The sequence below is a fragment of the Notamacropus eugenii genome, chromosome 3 (assembly GCF_028372415.1).
Source record: "Notamacropus eugenii isolate mMacEug1 chromosome 3, mMacEug1.pri_v2, whole genome shotgun sequence".
Taxonomy (NCBI): Eukaryota; Metazoa; Chordata; class Mammalia; order Diprotodontia; family Macropodidae; genus Notamacropus; species Notamacropus eugenii.
In genome coordinates this window covers 17657414-17676054 of record NC_092874.1, presented here as the reverse complement: position 1 = coordinate 17676054, position 18641 = coordinate 17657414, and the positions used below count along the sequence as shown (strand labels likewise).

General features: G+C 41.9%; 2 long non-coding RNA genes across 3 annotated transcripts; one reads left to right on the top strand and one right to left on the bottom strand.

Moving 5' to 3' along the window:
* Positions 1–1050: 1050 nt before the first annotated feature.
* Positions 1051–6177, bottom strand: LOC140531084 (uncharacterized). Its single transcript, XR_011976268.1, has 3 exons — positions 6112–6177; positions 2641–2849; positions 1051–1242 (listed from the first exon to the last, which is right to left on the bottom strand). It is a non-coding gene; the product is annotated as an uncharacterized lncRNA (long non-coding RNA).
* A 164-nt stretch (positions 6178–6341) lies between these two features.
* On the top strand, positions 6342–16681 carry LOC140531083 (uncharacterized). Of its 2 annotated transcripts, XR_011976266.1 has the most exons (4): positions 6372–6473; positions 15048–15127; positions 15960–16059; positions 16395–16681. It is a non-coding gene; the product is annotated as an uncharacterized lncRNA (long non-coding RNA). The 2 variants fall into 2 exon arrangements; XR_011976267.1 differs by lacking the exon at positions 16395–16681 and having other exon boundaries at positions 6342–6501.
* The last annotated feature ends 1960 nt before the right edge of the window (positions 16682–18641 follow it).

The following is an 18641-nucleotide window of genomic DNA, read 5'->3' as shown; positions in this document are numbered from 1 at the left end:
GGGAGACGATATAGCTAAACAGTCTAAATAGCACCTCATCAAAGAGGAGGACAAAAGGAGCTAAATATACTTCCACCCCCACATGTCCCATTTTAGACAGGTTGCCACTGGGGCCCCGTACCTCCCCACAATTCTAGAAACTCACATCTCCAGTCAATTGACTTGAAGTATTTTAAAATCTTCTCTATATGGGGTGGAATTTAGTTGTCGTGGGAGGTGGGTGGTAGCAGCGAATGAGCCACCATTCCCAGTTCCCACATGGGCTTTTGGGGACTTAGAACACATGCAAAGCATGACGCCCCATCTGTTTCCCAGAAGGGAGGCCCGGAAAAGAGGGGGAGGATGCTAATTTCAGGGCCTGGAGAAGCTGTTTTCTGGATCTGAAGGGAATGAAATGCTTTCAACCTCTTCACTTAGAGTGATATAAGATGAATGTCATTGTCTATGGCCTTGAAGTTTACAGCACAGGGATTATCCTTGCTCTTTAAAAACACAAAGGAGTGGTGAATCACACCGGATTCAAATGAGAGGCACTGTTCTTTTCATGGTAGGAGATTAATTTTGCAAAAAGTTGCTCATTTCAGACTGAGATCCACCTGATAAGGTCTCCCTCTTTTTCCGCCCCCACTTCCTGGTCCCTTTCTCAGTTGGCTTTGAGGAAGAAAACACGTTTTCGAGTTTGAGAATTCATCATGTCTGATTAATGGTGTGTATACAAAGCTTTCTGAATCATCTTCCTTCTTTTGGCCTTTTTTATTCAGTTGTTTGCTGTGCTACCCTGCGGATAGATGGTTCTGCAGTGATGAATGTAAAGTTTGCATAAGCCATGGAACAGCAGGACAGCCTATTATCACTGTACATTTTCCATGGCTGTGCAAACCTCTGTAGGCTATTTTATTGCTAATAGATCCACAGAGAAACAGTAGTGATTTTACGACTCTTTTTAAAATGGAAATTCATGTTTGAGAAATACAACTGGGAGGAAACAGATGTAAACCACTTAAGCATTTGCAGAAAATTGAGATGCACACTCTTATTTACAGACCCACATAGCCTCCATCTCTTTATTTTCAAAATTAAAATCAGCAATCTGTTTACCATGGGAAATGAGGAACAGTAAACTGGTTGTTTTTCCTCTTACGCGGCCACAGTCGCCATCATGGTGCTTAATGGTAGAGTTGGAACAGGATGACAATTTGTCCCCCCCAGATTTTATTGTTTAGATGGCATTCCCTGTGTAATCTGTGTGAGAGGTAGGCAAACGGGAAAGATTTTAGCATAACTGCTCCTTTGAATTTACATTACGTCCCTAACAGCTAAATGATCACCCAGCCCATTATAAGGTTTTAACAAAGCATTTTATGCTACCTGGATATGGCACAAGAACCTCTAACAGCTCACATAGCCAACATCTGAGCCCTAGAATCACAAGGTTCTAATCCTGTCCTTAGACATTGATATCAAAAGTCAGAGCATGGCAGATTGCATAGCTTAAAATACTATGTCTATGCTCCTATGATCATGACTTAAGGTGCTGAGGCATAGAGGCTTCCCTGTGATAAGAGAAGGGTTTATTATGCATCTAATAAGTGCCAGGAACCGCTAAATATTTTACAGCTATTATCTCATTGGATCATAACAGCAATAATATAAGGCAATAGCCATTATTATTCCCATTTTACAGCTGAGGAAACTGAAGCAAACAGATGTCAAGTGACTTGCCCAGTCACACAGCTAGTAAGTTTCTAAGGAGGGACTTGAACTCAGGTCTTCCTGACTCTGTCCACTGCAAGACCTAGCTGCCTCAACAGCTTTGAAAATTCATCCCCAGTATGGATCATCAAATATTATTTTTTAAGGAATATTATAGTAATACTTAAAAAACACATTATTTCCAATTTCTGATATCCAACAGGACCTTGCCTTATAATTAAAAATTAACATTTAACAACTTAACAATTAAAAGGCAATTCTATTGACAACACATGTTGCTCCCTGCCCAATACACTTCGAGGTGCTTGAGGGCAGGGATTGGTTTTTGTTGGGTTAGGGTTGTTTTTGTTTCTGTGTCTCCAGTTCTCAGCATAATGTCCAGCACACAGTAGGTGCACAATACATGCCTATGAAGAGGATGAAGATGATGACACTATGTTTTATGAAATGTCTGTATACTTAGGAGTGAATCATCTGAACTGGTTTGTTATAAAACAAGGAAGTATTTATTAAGTGCTACTGTGTGCAGGTACTGTGCTAGGGCTGGGGTTGTATTTGTCCTTCATTGCCAAAGAAGACCATGCCATCAGAGAAATGATGGACTGGGACTACAAAAACAAAAAAGAAATAATCCCTGCTCTTAAGAAGTGTGTGTGTGTGTGTGTGTGTGTGTGTGTGTGTGTGTGTGTGTGTGTGTGTGTAGTGAGTGCGCATGTGTATATCGCTCCTCACATTTCACGGAGGAGACATCAAAGTTATATGTGCATGTGTACATATATGTATATATGTATCTAAATACATACAGAAACATGAAAACATGCGTTTACACACATTGAAATATATAGAGAGAGGTGTGGTGAGAGGGCCCTGGAGGATTAGGAAAGACATCGCGGAGGAAGTCGGAACTTATGTGAGCTTTGAACATACCTCGGCATCTTGAGAGATGAAGGTGAAGGAGGAGCTCATAGCAGGTGTGGGAAAGCAGTCTTCACTAAGGCATGGAGATGGGAGAGAGAACCAGAACGTGTGAAGGGAAATATCGCCATGCCTGGAAAGGTCAGAGTCAGACTGGGAAGACCTCATGTACCAAACAGAATGATTTTGAGTCTCGAGGTACTAGGGAGCCCCTGGAGCCCCTGCGCAAGAGAGATGAGGGCATTAAAGAGACTTGTCCAATTTCAGGATCAAGGCAATCATTATGATAGCACGGCCCTAGGCAGGATGTGGTCTACATGTTAATGTTAAGGGCAATGGACCATGGGGAGTCTAGGGAAGTCAGAATTCCACAAGCTGCCAAACAAAGCTTTAGATTCCATAACTTTTGTATAAACTCAGGGGGTAGAGGGATTGTCCAAGGAAAAGTCTAGGTGAGCATAGAGGCTCAACAGCAGACTGGCTGCAGGAAGGATGAACTTTTCTGCCATGGCAACTTGCAAAGACCACACAGACAAAATCACACATCCTTGAGTTACTGAAGAATCTGAAGTTTGGGACAGGAAATAGGAAAAATAGATTCTCAACTTGGTCGTACACTTACATATGCATTCACACACATACACATGCTCACACAATACACGTATATACATAAACATTCATGCATCCATATATACTCACATACTCACATATACACTCACCCTCACACATATACATATACATACACATAATTACTCAAACATACACTCAAGCATACACCTTCATACACTTACGTACACATATACACTCATGCTCTCACACATACGTACACATACACACACACACATATCAATACTACATTTGCTTAAACCTTGTTCTAAATTTGAAAGGGCTTTAAATCAGTTCTTCATAAAGAAGGAAGTTGTGACCAATTTTTTCACTGCATGATGACATTTCATGGTTGACTCACACAGACCCTGGGTCTAGGAGCAGGGCACTTTGAATGCCCACCCCACCATCTCTTCCTTACCCTAAAATGTGATGGGCTGAAGAGAGAGCCTACGGAGAACACTTTGGATTTTGTCAGACCCAAGACAGAGGAAATAACAGTTTGAGACATGAAGCAACTTGAGAACTAGGCTATTGGCGTTCACCCATCCTTACTAAGTACCAGCCTGTTCTGAAATGGTATTAACTGTATTTAACTGATACAAAGCTGTTTGCAATTTATTCCATTCTCTTAAGACAGAGAAATAAAACAGCCATCTACTTATTATGTCACAAGCCCTGAACAGCCTCTCCTTCTTTGATGGCCCTCTGTTGACATGAGCAAATTGCAGAGTCTTGAGGAGGATGAGTTTGCCTGTTGTCATGGTCATGATAATCAACATTTTGCCCATGGATGTATGAGGTGTGCTTGGGGGAGGAGGAGCACCATTCATGGGAGGTGGGTTGGGGGTAGGGTGAAAACTTGTCACTGATGTATAATCCAAAAGTGAACAATAAATAATTACATTGGGAGGTGCAACCTACACTTTTGTGCATTTTACAAGGGAATGCAGAGAGCTGCTGAGAGGCATTCAGTTAAGGAAGAGATGCAGACCCTCTGGCTTAGATATAAAAAAGCAACATGATTCAAACCACTTACAATTCAGAACAAACACCTTGGCAGGTCCTTGGCAATTTTGTCTTCCTCTTCCTTCTCTTCTTTCCTTCTCCTCTTCCTCCTTCTCTACCTGCTTCTCTCCTCCTCATCCTTTCCTTCTTCTCCTCCTTTTCTTCTCCCTACCACCAGCTTAAGGTGGCTCCTGGATAATTCCAAGATATATCACCCTCACCTAAGCCTTTGTCCCATTTACAATTCTGAAACAGGTGATGTTGTCTGGCTTTGGGAATCATTATCCCCTGTAGCATCTCACTGATACTTCCAACTCTCCTTTAAGCAGACAATTCCTTTGCACTCACATCACCATCGCCCTTTTGCCTGGTAACAGTCCCCCTGACCAGGATCTCTCCCTCCAATCCATCCTTTTCCAGCTGCCAAAACATGCTCTCTGAGGCAGGTCCTTCAGGGGCTGCCTCCGTAGGTTTCTCCAGGCTTCTTTCCACTTTTCTGTTGCCAGAAGCCTGTCTACAAGCTCTTCTCTGCTCTCATTCTGTCCTCTCCCTCCTCTGCGCATTCATGCAGGCTGACGCCCTGGAAAGGTCTCCTCCACATCTCGATCTGTTATAATCTGGCTGCTTTTTCAAGGTCTGATTCAGATGCCACCTCCTCCATGAAGCCTTCCCTCTTCCCATGCTTTCTTCTTCAAGAAAGATTCTTTTAGTGCATTGTCCTGATCTCTCCTTTGCTCTCACCACAGCCTACCTTGTATTATATTCGTCTATTATATTCGACTAATCTGCCCATTAGTCTGTAAGCCCCTGGAGGACATGAACTGAGCCACTTTCACCTTTGTATCTCCTGCTTCAAGCCTATACCTCACCCACAAAAGGACTTAGTAAATATTTGGGCTTATTGACTTCTTATCACTTTCTCCAGAGCTCCAGATCCACTTTCTCAAGGACCACTAGGCCTCTTGACCTATTTGTCCTTTCAACCCCTCAAGTTCAACATGTCTTAGATTGAATTTATATTTTAACTTAACCTCTCCCCAACTGATCCTCTTCTGATCCCCCTTCTGTCTTTCAGGGGCACTACCCTCATTGTCTCTTGTCATGAGACATTCCTGTCAGCTCATCCATTATGTTGCCAAGCCCTCCTGATTTTCCCCCACTGTCTCTCTTGTATTCTCGTTCTTCATTGCCTACTCTCACATACACGTCCTCATTTCTACCCACCTGGGTGTTGTTGTAGCTCCTAACAATTCTCTCTGTTTTTATCCTCTCCAATTGATCCTTCTGGCTGTGGTCACATTAACTTTCTGTGGATCAGACTCCTCTGTTATAAATCCTTGTGGAATCTATTAGAATTTCAATTTCTTAGTCAGACATTCTAAGTCCGACACAATCTGATGTCACCCCATCATCTGTTGAAATCATTTCCTTGTCAGATTCTCCCATTGATAGAACATGAGCTCTGTAAGGGCAGAAACCCCAGAACTACACACTTAGTAAACTTTGGTTTGATTGATTCCATCAAGTAATTGGTACTTAATAAAGGCTTGTAGGTTGATTGATTAATTGAGACAGTTGCGTGGTTCAATGGATAGAACAGTGGGCCCGGAGTCAGAAAGACCTGAGCTAAAATCCTGCCTCGGACACTACCTATGTTACCCTGAACAAGTCACTTAACCACTGCTTGCCTCAGTTTCCTCAACTGTAAAATAGGAATAATAGTAGTACCTATCTCCCAGGGTTGTTGTGAGGACCAAATGAGATAATATTAGTAAAGCTCTTAGCACAGTGCCTAGCACATAGTAGGCACTTAAATGCCTGTTCTTTCCTTTCCTGTGATTGATTGCCACTTTTCAGTAGATGACATACCAGATCAAATGGCCCTTAAATAGAAAGGTGAATGGTTATGGCAGGTATATTTGCTTGCACTTTCCAGGTCTGGGGGTAGCAAAGAAAAAGGGATTTTTAAAAAAAATTTCCCCAGTGCCATGGAAACACAACTGGCTCCCCTTGCCCACCTCACAATTACATCTCAAGTACTGTAACAATGCATCGTCAGGAGAGAGATTTCTGGCAGAAACCTTGACACGTTGTAAGATCTTTCTGGTTGGCAAGGTATGAAAACTGTCACTTTATGCTCCATTGGAAGTAACACCTGTCCTCAACCCAAAGTTCTTCTGGGTTAATGAAAACGACTCATACTTATGCAATAGCAACATATGGTTTACAAGGTACATTTCCTCTCAACAGTACTGTGAAGTAAGTGGTGCAAGGATGAATATCTCCATTGGGGAAACTGAGGCTTAGATAGCAAAAGTCTTCTTAGGGTCATAGTGAATTTTAGACCTGGGTTTTGAACCCAGGCCTCTTGACTCCAACATATCACACCATTCTAACTTGATCTCAGCCAGTGGCACAGGATTGTGTTCATCCTTCATTGCTGGAGAAGACCATGCCATCAGAGAAATGATGCCATAACTTGACTTTGTTTTGAGTGAGAGAAGATTGTGCAGGTCACTAGCCTCACTTCTCCTCTAGAGCCATCTGAATGCAGTGACCAGGTATTCATCAGAATGACTGGAGATTACCCAGATGTACTGGGAAACCTTGGGCCCTTTAGGCGAAGGTCTTTGCAGGTACTCACTTAGGGTGAGGTAATGCCCATTCATTGAATAAGCCTGTTCAAGAAGTAGCCAGGGCATGACCCCTTTAATGAGGTCAAGAAAAAGAAAGACATCAGGCTGGGAGGAAAAAAGCAACAGTTACTATTGACAATGACTGTAAAGCTAAGAGGGTCCAGAAGAGCCCTTAGGCAGGGGCTCATTGGCATCCCAGCTTCAGAGTGCAGTAAGTGCTAGTCTAAAGGAGAAAGAGGAGGCTATGGATAATCAAGGATATTGGATGAGTAGGACAAGACACACTTCCCTTCTTTCTTACTGGTCAACCAAAAAGTCATGGTCTAGCAGGGATATTGATCATGGGTTCCATTGTTGTTCTGCCCTTTGTTTCTGGTGAAGATCTTCCAATGGAGAGAGGTGCTAAGTCTCAACTTTACAATGACCAAGGTCACCAAGACCTGGCTGATGTCCAAATGCCCCATGGAGAACACCCAGTCAGTCACTCTCCCTTTAATTCAAGATTGACATGTTTGGCTTCATCAAAAATTCCAAGGTGGCACATGACTTCATGAGCTGCTGCAAGCTCTCTGTATAAAGATCTAGTGGAATGTATACAACCTACATGGTAAGGTGGGTGAAGCTGGAGTCACGAAGACCACGAGTTTGATTCCTGTCTTATATACTTAATAGCTGTGGGTGAGTGGCCCTTGTTTTCCTCATCTAAAGAATGCAGTAATGGGACTCAATGACCCCCAAAGTCCCCTTTAGCTCTCAGTCTAATATCTTAGGTCTACTGAGTTCCACTGGATCTCCAATCTCCACCCCTCTTCTCTTGATTAGGATCTACTGCTCTAATCCAAGATATTCACAATAGTTTTATCAATAATTTTCTGAATAAAATTATATATATTTATATACAAACACATATACACACATACATACACACAAACACACACACACATATACACACACACACACTCTAGGGACTGCAGCCTCTTAAAGGTCTTTTAAAAATCTCCACAACTCTGTTCAATCAATTTCCACATCTCCTTGGATGGTCCCTTGTTTATCTCTTTCTTATTATATTTTCAACCAATATTCTATCAGTGAGATGTCATCAAGGAAATGTATGATAGGATGAGAAGTTTGTCTGGTCACATGGTGACAGTTAAGGATGACAAATGGACATCCAGAGTGCTTCATTGGTACTTTCAAGATGTCAGAAGAATTTGGGGAAGGCTTCCAGCACATTGAGTAGACTCCTTGGGTGAATTTTTGGAAGGACATGGATGTCAGGCATGGATGGGTCCCATTTGCATTCAAGTTAACAAGAGCACATGTTCCTTAGAGTATTTGAGTATTCATATAGCAATGCTATCTGGAACTCTGTAGTCTCTGAAGAATAAAGCCAATGGAAAGCCCTATGACAGGTATCCATAGGATGCTGCATATCCCCAGTGATAACCATTGTGCAAGAAACGATGACAGGGATACCACCCAATTCCATTAAATATGTATTGAAGACCTACCATATGTAAGACATATGTAAGTGCTACATATGTAATACAAGTACCAGGCACATAACAAGGGCCAGGGATGGGTAGTCTGAGCAAGGTACTAGTACCCATACAATGCTAAAAAACCATGAGAAAGGCTTTCAGCACCATGGACAATCTATTGGAGGATATGGACCAGAATTCTGTGGGATTCACATAGGTACTGCGGCTATGATCTTACAATCATAAATCAGAGAATTTAAAGAGGAAGGAACTTCAGTAGCAATTAGTTCAACTCACATCCAAAAGAAAACCTGAGGATAACATGTCTAACAAGCGGTCATCCAACTTTAGCTTGGAGACTCCCATGGAGGCCAAATCTACCACCCCCTTAGGCAGTTCAGTCCTCTTTTGGACAGCACTAACTATTAAGAGGTATTCCCTCACATCAAGCCTAAATTGACAGATATATAATTTCTATCCATAGTTCCTGGTTCTGCCCTTTGGGGCCAAGTAGAGGTCTAATCCTTCTTCGACATTCCAGTCTTTCAAACATTTGAAACAAGTCTCACAACCTCCCTGATCCTTCCCTTCCCCAGGCTGTCACTAGTTCCTCTAACTGATCCCATATGACATGGTCCTGGTTATTATCCTCTGGATGCCTTCTAATTCATCAACGTCTTTCTTAAACTGTGGTACCCAAAACTGAACACAGTGCCAAATGAAGCTTTACTAGGGCAGAAGTTGGAGCAGTTCTCACCTCCTCATCCCTGGAAGCTATGCTTCTCATTGGAGCTCAATATTGCATTAGCTTTTTAAACTACCATGTACAAACCAATATGCTGGTTCACACTCAGCTTACTTAACCTCAGATTTTTTTCAAACAGCTGTCTAACCATACCTCTCCCATCTTATATTTGTGGAATGGATTGTTTGAGCCCAAGTATAAATATTTACATTTTTCCTTTTCAAATTTTGCTGTCATAGATGCCCCACGCTATGGCCAGTTAAGATATTTTTGTTTAAGACCTAATTCTGTAGGCCGAACCAATATAGTAAAAATAACAATTTTACCTAAATTAATTTACTTATTTAGTGCCATATCAATTAAGCTATCAGATAATTATTTTCTAGAGCTGGAAAAAATAGTATCAAAATTCATCTGGAAGAACAAAAGGTGCAGAATATCAAGGGGATTAATGAAAAGAAATGCTAGAGAAGGTGGCCTAGCGCTACCAGATCTCAAACTGTATTATAAAGCAACAACTATCAAAACCACTTGGTACTGGCTAGAAACAGAAGGGTAGACAAGTGGAATAGTCTAGGTACTCAAGACATAGTAGACAATGAATATAGCAATCTACTGTTTGATAAACCCAAGGACCCCAGCTTCTGGGATAAGAACTCACTGTTCGACAAAAATTGCTGGGAAAACTGGATAAAAGTGTGGTGGAAACTAGGCATAGACCAATGCCTGACACTGTACACAAGAATAAAATCCAAATGGGTACATGATCTAAGTATATAGACTGATACTATGGAGAAATTGGTGGAGCAAGGAATAGTGTATTTATCAGATTTATGGAAAAGGGAAGAATTTTTGATCAAAGAAGAGATAGAAAGCATTATGAAGTACAAGATGGATAATTCTGATTACATTAAACTGAAAAGTTTTTGCACAACCAAACCCAATGCAACCAAAATTCGGAGAGATGTAGAAAACTGGGAAAGAATTTTTACAGCTAATGTCAGTGATAAAGGCATCATTTCTAGAATATATAGAAAACTGAGTCAAATGTACAAAAATACAAGTCATTCCCCAATTGATAAATGGTCAAAGGATATGAACAGGGAATTTTCAGAAGAAGAAATTAAAGATATCTATAATCATATGAAAAAATGCTATATATCATTTTTGATTAGAGATTTCAAATCAAAACCACATCACACCTATCAGATTGGCAAACATGATATAACAGGAAGATGATAAATGTTAGAGAGGATGTGGGAGAGTTGGAACACTAATATATTGTTGGCGGAGCTGTGAGCTGATCCCACCATTCTGGAGAGCAATTTGGAACTATGCCCAACGGGCCACAAAAATGTGCATACCCCTTGATCCAGCAATATTGCTTCTAGGACTGTATCCTCAAGAGATCATAAAAATGGGAAAGGGTTCCACATGTACAAAAATATTTATGGTAGCACTCCTTGTGGTGACCAAAAACTGGAAATCAAGGGGATGCCCATCAATTGGGGAATGGCTGAATAAATTATGGTATATGAATGTAATGGAATACTATTGTACCATAAGAAATGATGAACAAGAAGACTTCAGAGAAGCCTGGAAAGACTTATATGATCTGATGCTGAGCAAAAGGAGCAGAACCAAGAGAACTTGCTTGCACAGCAGCAACCACAGTGTGTGAGAGTTTTTTCTGGCAGACTTGGAACTTCATAGCAATGCAAGGACTTAAAAAAAATTCCCAGTGGTCCTTTAGGGCAAAATGCCTTCCACATCCAGAGAAAGAACTATGGAATTCAAAAGCAGAATGTAGCAGATCACTTTTTTGTGTGTGTATTACGTTTTGGTTTGTTATATGATTTCTCTCTTTCAATTAAATTCTTCTACACAGCATGACTATAGTGAAAATATTTAATAAGAATGTTTGAGTAGAACCTATATAAAATTGTATGCTGTCTCAGGGAGGGAGGGGAAAGGTAGGGGGAAGAAGGGAAAAATAATAATCTAAGTTATATGGTAGTGATTGTAGAACACTGAAAATAAATAAAATTAATTAATTTTTAAAAATTTTAAAAAAGATCCTAATTCTGACATCTTGTGTGTTAGCTGGCCCTCCCACCACAATATCATCTGCATATTTGATGAGTATGACACCTATACTTGTATCCAAATCATTAATAAAAGTGGGCTAAGCACAGGTCCCTGGGAAGTGCCATTGGAGACTTTCTGAATCTTCTGTTCCAATGGAAAATTCAAGGCAGTCCCTCAAAGGAGGCAGCAATTTTAAGGAACACAACTGGCCACACAGAAGAGAGCCCACCATGGATTCATGGGAGAACCAGCTCTATCTATGAGTAGGGTGGTAAACATTTCTTAAACACTTATTTATGTTCCAATCACTATACTAAACACTAAACCAAGAGTTGAGAATACAAGGAGAAGATGGTCATCCAGTCCCTGCAGTCCTGAACTCATAAGTTTCCTTGGCCACTTGTGTCCCCTACTTACATACCATTTGCACTCCAGATTTATACTGTTTTCCCATGGATGCTGCATGTATTCTTGGGAGAATGTTCTTAATGTTTATGGGGGGAAAATTTTGATGTCATTGCCTTAAACTAATTTGGGGAGGGAGGAGGGCATGAAGAGCAAGATATGATGGGTATTTAAATTAGTATGGAGGGAAAGGAGAGTCAGAGGACCTGGGTTTTAATCCCACTGCTGCCACCTACTAGCTTGGTAGCATCAAGCAAGTCACTTAATCAGCCTCAGTTTTCTCATCTGTAAAAGAAGGGGTTTAAAGAAGGGACCTCTAGAGCCCCCTCCAGATTTAAATTTATGATCTTATGATGAGGCAGAGAAAAGTGCAGACAAATGGCTCTAAGAAATGGTGGAAAGGGAGTGAACGCCGTCAGCCCTCCTCCCTGCCTGTCTCTGCCTGCTGCATTCTTCCAATTCCTCTCAGGGCCAACACAAAAGCCTAATGTCTCTGCCATTACATGCCACAAGCATTCTGCCCATAAATCCTGTCCATCCCACTGATTTGCTTCCCTCTTTATTTATTTATTTATTTCCAACTCAATTCTAGACGGCTGGCACAGAATTCAAATAAATGTCTTTCTATCCTATATCACTGCAGACCAGGTCTCAGAATTTGCTTTCTTTTTTGTAGCTCATTTATGTCTCAAAGCCCCAGAGGCAGTGTCCCTCTCCTCCCTATGCTATCACTCGTGTTCCACAAATCCCTTACCCCTCCCTACCTCATTTTCCCTTTTCACATACCTGTTGGCTTACACACATACCCACCAGTGTAATGCTGATTTCCTTTGCTTCCTTTAAGTCCCAACTAAATTCCAGTCTTTTCAGGAAGGTTTTCTTATGTCTTCTTAATTCAAATGCCTTCTCTCTGTTAATTATTTCCTGGTACAGTGGTTAGACCACTGGGCTTAGACTCAGAAGATTCATCTTCCTGAGTTCAAATCTGGTCTTGGACACTTACTAGCTGTGGGACCCTAGGCAAGTCACTTCACTCTGTTTGCTTCAGTTTCCTCATCTGTAAAAGGAGCTGGAGAAGGAAATGGTAAACCACTCCAGTATCTTTGCCAAGAAAATCCCAGATAAGGTCATGAAGAGTCAGAACGACTGAACAACAACAAGTTTATCCTGTATATAGTTTGCATACGTTTATTTGTACATTGTCTCCCTCATTAGATTGCAAGCTCCTTAAGAGCAGGGACTATCTTTTGACTCTTTTTGCATCCCCAGAATTGAGCATAGTGCCTATATATATAGCACCATAGTAGGTGCTTAATAAGTGTTTATTCATTGAGGATTGTTTCCCTCATTAGACTGTAAGCTCCTTGAGGTCAGAGATTGTTTCTTGATTCTTTGTGTATCCCTAAGGCTTAGCACAGGGCCTGGGACATAGGGACCTAATACATATTTTATTGATTGAAACATTGATTAAACTTGAGAAGCAGGGGATCTGAGTTCAAATCCTATCTCTGACTCTTGTGTGATGTTGGCAAGTCACTGACTCTCTGGGATTAGCTAGCTTCATAAATTCTTTATACCTGTAGAGGGAAGTTAACCCACCCTAAAATAAAGAAATAAGATAAGTAAATAAATAAACACATACATAGAGTGGAAAGAGCACTCACTGGCCATAAAGTCAGAGGATCTAGGTTCAAATCTTGGCAATACCTTTTTCAACCCTTCACCCCTAAGGCCTCGGGTTACCCTTCTATAAAATGGAGAGCTTGGATTGGGAGGCCCCTGAGGTTCCTTCCAGCTCTCTCTCAAGGACCTAATGAGTCCATCAATGCCCATGATTGTACCTACCAACCGAGATCTCACATCTTCAGAAACATTCACACTGTGTGCTGAACCCAAATCCTAGCCCCATATGGTCCTTTCCCCACTGACTAGTAAGGAGCGTGCCAAGCCCCAGCCCTTTGCATGTGATAAATCTCCCTTTTCCTGCTCAGCCTTAGTGTATGTGTGTGTATTAAAACTACAGTTTTCTTTCTCAGAGTCCCACAAGCCGCATCTTGGGCCCCTGTGATTTTTTTGGTTATGTGGATCATATGTTCCTCTTTAGTAAAGTTGTGCCTTAACTCAAATTGTGTGAGCTTAATGAGTCCCTAAAAGCTGCCTTTGAGCCCTCTCTTTCCCTCCCCCCCCCCAATTACTCTTTCCATCTCTTCCATTTGGCTTTGGCTGATGCTCCCTCTCTGCCCCTCCTCCAAAGCTTCCTTTTCTTCCAGACACTTTCTTTCCATTGAGGGTGAGCCTACTTCCCTTATTCTTTTGTTTCCCTGTTAAGATTATTTTCTAGTTGATCCCTCCTCACCATCAGCTGTCTGCTGTGCTCTGCGGATCTCAGACAAAAGCATTAGTTCCAAGGCCATCTTCACCCCTCTGTGCCCCCCATGGGCATTACACTCATCCCCTCACTGCTTTGCCTATGTTGCATTTTCTTTGGGCAGATAATCCTATTAGGAGAGCCAAGGCAGGGGAGATGCTCAGGTCTCCCTGGCTCACACAAGCCACTTTAACCCTTTAAAAAACAAAGCAATGTCACCAATCCAAATGAATGCAGGGAAGCTGAATCAATCAGTAAGCATTGCTTAGGCACCTACAATGTGCACGCGAGCTTGGAGCTAGGAAAGCACAGGTTTGAGTCCTCCCTCAGACGTACTGACCACGTGATCCTGGGCAAGCCACGGCACCCTAGGCCACTCTCTAAAACTATAAATTGCAGGGACCTATCCTTTTTGGTAAAAGGGGATTTCTCACCAGGCCTTGCTCTTTGGAGCAATGAAATCTCAGGACTGGCCCTTATTCCTGTCCTGACTATGTGCCAAGACCTCTGTTAAGTGCTGGGATACAAAGATAAAAATAAAACAGTCCTAGTCCTGAAGAAACTTATGTTCTAATGGGGGAGACAACAGCTACGTACAAAGTATGTACCTTTTTGGTTGTTACAAAATCAATATGAGGGTCTGTAAAGAGAAGAGGAAATAAGTGGGAAGCTTAGCCAAAAAGGATTTATTGAAGGCCCACTGTGTGCCAGGCACTGGGCTCCTTCAGAATGAATCAGGGAAAAATAAGGGTGGTGGCTTTTTGAGGGTAGCAGGAAAAAAAGTAAACTCCCTCTCCATCAGAATGTGAGTTCTGCGAGGGTAACCACTGGTTTTCACCTGTCTTTGTTTCCCCAGCGCTGAGCACACTGCCTGGCACATGGTAAGCACTTAAAAAATGTTTATCAACTGCCTTGTTGACAAGGGGAGTGATCAGATATGTGGACCAGGCACATATTGTTGTATGGAACACATACAATGTTGTATGGGACATGTTGAAAGGTGTTGGAGCTGTTCTAATGGTCTTTTTATGAATGAGCATTAGTTGAAAATGGATGGAATTAGTATTCTTTTCTTCTCACAGGGCATCGGTTATATATGGTCATAGGTATGTGAGTGACATGATTCCCAATGCTGTGGCCAGGACTACTGAGATTCAGAAAGGTAAGAGAATCATTCAGGGTTAGGGTGGGGTCATCCAGGACAACTCTGCTGAAAGCACAGTGCCTGGCTCATCATCATGTCCCTGGTGTTTAGCAGCTCAGAGCTAAGTCATCCCAATGCCTACACCCCATGGAGGCTTTGGGGAAGCCATCCCGACCATTTGGAATGTAAACGAAGGTGATTGCCTCCAGTTGCAACAGATCCCCAGGTTACAATGATTCGTACTTTGAAGAGCCTCATTGATACTTTGTGGCTCAACATAAAGATTTCTTGTTCAGAGCTCAGGAACAAGAGACAGATTTTCCAACAGCTGCCTAATATCTCTGTCAACATCAGATGAAATAGATGTAGGAATTTCAGGGGGAAAATGTGAACATTTAATGCCCAGTAATGATGAATTCCAATTTCCAGTTGCAGAAACAGGAATTGTTTTGCAATGTGTTCTTCTGGGTTTTTCTGAGCAAACATCTGGCATCTTTTTCTCCTAAAATTATTCAAATGCTGAATTGTCTGTCTATCTATTTATTTGGCTGGCTAGAGGATCAACAATGCTGAGGAGAGGTTGAAATGCTGCTATGTCCCAACCCCCGTCCCAGGAAGAGAGCTAAGCTTGCCTTGAATCAACCATTGTCACCATTAGAAAGGAGCATATTTTGTTGGTCATAGTGGCAGAGTAGTGGAGGGCCCTGGGCTCAAGTCTTACATCAGACCTTGTGAAAGTCACCTCATCTGGAAAATGAAGATATTAATACTTTCACTACCTACCTGTCTAATATAAATATCTGATCTGTGCTGTTGAATGGTGGTGAGTCTCTGACAAATTCTCATTTAGGACAATGGTGAAGCACTAATTGCAATGCTGAACAAAGGAGGAGTTCAGAAGAGTGAAGTTTCCTTTCTGGATATCATCAAACAGATATCTGATCAAAGAGGTGAGCTGGTCATGTGGTAAGAATGAGGGCTAACCAAGGGATGGACTGTGTGCTTCACTGACGTGCTTTGAGTGAGGAAGGTCACCAGCACACTGGATGGACTTACTGGAACAAGAATAGGGGAAGGTATGGATTGAGTCTCATAGAACAGGCCAGCCTGGATAGCTTGTGATCTGTATCAGAGGGAACAGTCATGCTGCTGAGATCCCTACTCCATTGAAATTCTCACAACTACCACAGTGTGGGGAGTACTTGGCAAGACTCTGAATGCAACGGAAATGGGGGAGGGAGGGTTTAGTATAAAGAAGAAAATTCACGACTATCTTCATTTTCAGGAATTTGCTTGTGCTTATGGGACATGAAGCTGTTGAAGTAAATTCATCTCACGGAGGGGGAGCCACAGGGGGGACCATCTCCTTCTTCCCTGCTATTAACTACTCGCACAGTTCTTATCTCATAACTTCTGGCAGTACTAAGCAAGACTGTCCCTAGAGGCTTGTTATTCTTTCAGAATAGCATCTATAGCCAGAGATGGACGTTTTCTATTCCCTCTTTCCCCCAACCCCTCACTCCTTGCCTAAGGTTGAGTGCTGGAAAATAATGTGGGGAAACTGATTAGGCTGGAAACATAGCCTTGGGTTAATAATTGCCCAAAGTCAGCTAAGTCATCACAGCCAAAGTAAATGAACTTGGGGCTGGAGAAATCAGCTTTCTCTCCTCTCGGGGCACAAACAAGGCTCTCCATCTGCTGGGGAAGGAAAAAGACGGACCCATAGGGATGATGGTCATCAAACCCAGGACTCTTTTGAGATCAAGGGACTGTTCATCGAAATAATAGGTCAATGAAACCAAAGATAACTTTTGAATACCTGGGAGATTTATGGCAGCTTTCCTTAATTGCTCTGCTCTGGACTTGGAAAAACAAGCCTGAACAGTCCCATAACTTCTTTGGGGTAATTATAACAAAACACAGCTTAAAAAAACTGAAAGAAAAACCCAGAGAATGTGGCTCACCACTGCTGCTATGGGGTTTACACATTCCTTTGGTCAAATCATGTCCCTCCAAACATGCCAACACATAGAAAGACTGAGAAAACATGGTTAGCTTATAAGGTGGAAGCTGGTCCCATCCCCCAATACAAAGGTACTCAACTTGTCATTTGGTCATAAACCAAATCAATCTTTTTCTCCTTATATTTGTCAGTTCTACCCACTACATTCATCAGCTGTTCTGACCTCATTCATCCAAAGTCTAACAGTGAATCCTATGGAATGATAATGACTGCCCTCCGGTTATGTTTTTCCATTTATAGCTGGAATTGTTTAGGCTAAAGTTTCTCATATTAGACCAAATGCTTCCAACATTGGAAAGAAGCACTCAATGCATAGCAGAAATCTAGGTGGATGTGAGAATCGCCCTCACTCCCTTTTTAACATCCTTTTGTCTGGTTTTCATGTTGTAAGGACTAGGGTTCATCCCACTCTCCAGTTAATCGGAAAAGATCCAGACATTTTAAATGAATCAAAATAAACTTCCTCGGTTGGTTTGAAGGATTGTAGGAACTTTGAGTTACTGGACTAAAACAAATGACACCAGACAGGAAGTATCTGGTGACCAAGTAAAGGAGATCAGCTCACACTTCTTAGGTTACACATAAAGACAGCAAGCTAGTACTGATCCAGTCATGTGAGTGGAAAAGATTTCAAATAGGAGAGTTGGAGATCCAGGCCACTGATTGGGATCATTTTAGGAGGAGAAGTGCCTCCCACTCTTTTCTTCCCCCACCCCCACTGACTGTCATCAGATAGTCTCAATTATTAGCAATAATTCATTTAGTAGTCGGAGAGGGGGAGAGATGGGCTGAGGACAAACAGGAGATCTCCCCAGACTGACTTTGTGAGCTTTAGAAGGTCAGAGTACCTGGAGCTCTATCCATGTTAGTAGCACTCTCTTTGACCAAGGACCAGTGGCTGAGGACAGTGTCAGCATCAGGAATTGAGAGACAAACTAGACAGCACCAAGACACTGACCCTTAGAATCCAACAGAGACCAACAACTTAGGAAACCAAGAGATTTCAAAGAAAGAAAAAGGACTTCCTGAAACCAAGAGTTATGAGTCACTCCTTGGACACAATGTCCCTAGCACTCGCTAACATTTTTTACTATAAATTTGAGCCCACTATCTCCCTGACCTTGTGCGTGCAAGGGGAGAATACATCCCTGGTTTGTAAAGACTGCTTTTATAACAGTTCTTCTTGATAGAAATACCCCTTCTCAAGGCCAATTGTCTGGTAAGAAAATCCCAGTCCCTCAGGATTACCGTTAGCACCTGAGTAAAGTAGTCAGCCTCCCCTCTGGGGACTCGACCAAGAGTGTCAGGGCAATTTGGGGGAATAATTCCAGAGGAAGTGCCAAAAGCTGTGTGTGGTCATGTAACATCAGACAGCAAGCTGCAATCCAAGCAAAACTGAGCATAACACAATAGGAAAGAGAAATTTGGAAGAAAATGTTCCATAAGAAAATGTGGTGAAGCCAACAGAAATTCAGTGCAATAGCCATAGTCTCTGGGTGCTAATGTTTT